We start from the raw sequence: 413 nt of genomic DNA, 5'->3' as shown, positions 1-413 counted from the left end.
GGCTCCGGGAGGGCGTCGTAACCCCGAGGGCCGCTAACAGCATAAAGGAGGGCGCCCGTCGGCGGGTTTTCCGTGAATGGCGTGACAGCTTGCGGAATAGCCCGCCGACAAACGGGAAGAGGACCACGGAGGCCATCCTCCCCTGCCTGGACGAATGGGTGGGCAGGGGATGGGATGGACTTTCGTTCCGCCTGACGCAGGTGCTCACCGGACACGGGTGCTTTGGTGAGTACCTGTGTCGCATAGGAAAGGAACCGACAGCACATTGCCATTACTGCGACGGGGCTCGGGACGACGCGCAGCACACGCTGGAACATTGTCCAGCGTGGGCAGAAGAGCGCTTCGTCCTGAACCGAGAAATTGGAGAGGACCTCTCCCTGCCGGCCGTGGTGCGGGCCATGGTCGACAGGGAG

The 413-nt window shown here is 63.7% G+C and overlaps 1 pseudogene; it reads right to left on the bottom strand.

Moving 5' to 3' along the window:
• Window positions 1-413, bottom strand: part of LOC108759258 (probable multidrug resistance-associated protein lethal(2)03659) — a 51,035-nt pseudogene that overhangs the window by 21,857 nt on the left and 28,765 nt on the right.

This window comes from Trachymyrmex cornetzi, unplaced genomic scaffold (assembly GCF_001594075.2).
Source record: "Trachymyrmex cornetzi isolate Tcor2-1 unplaced genomic scaffold, Tcor1.1 scaffold1044, whole genome shotgun sequence".
NCBI lineage: Eukaryota > Metazoa > Arthropoda > Insecta > Hymenoptera > Formicidae > Trachymyrmex > Trachymyrmex cornetzi.
The sequence above is the reverse complement of the archived record's forward strand: the minus strand, read 5'-3'. Positions and strand labels throughout refer to the sequence as shown.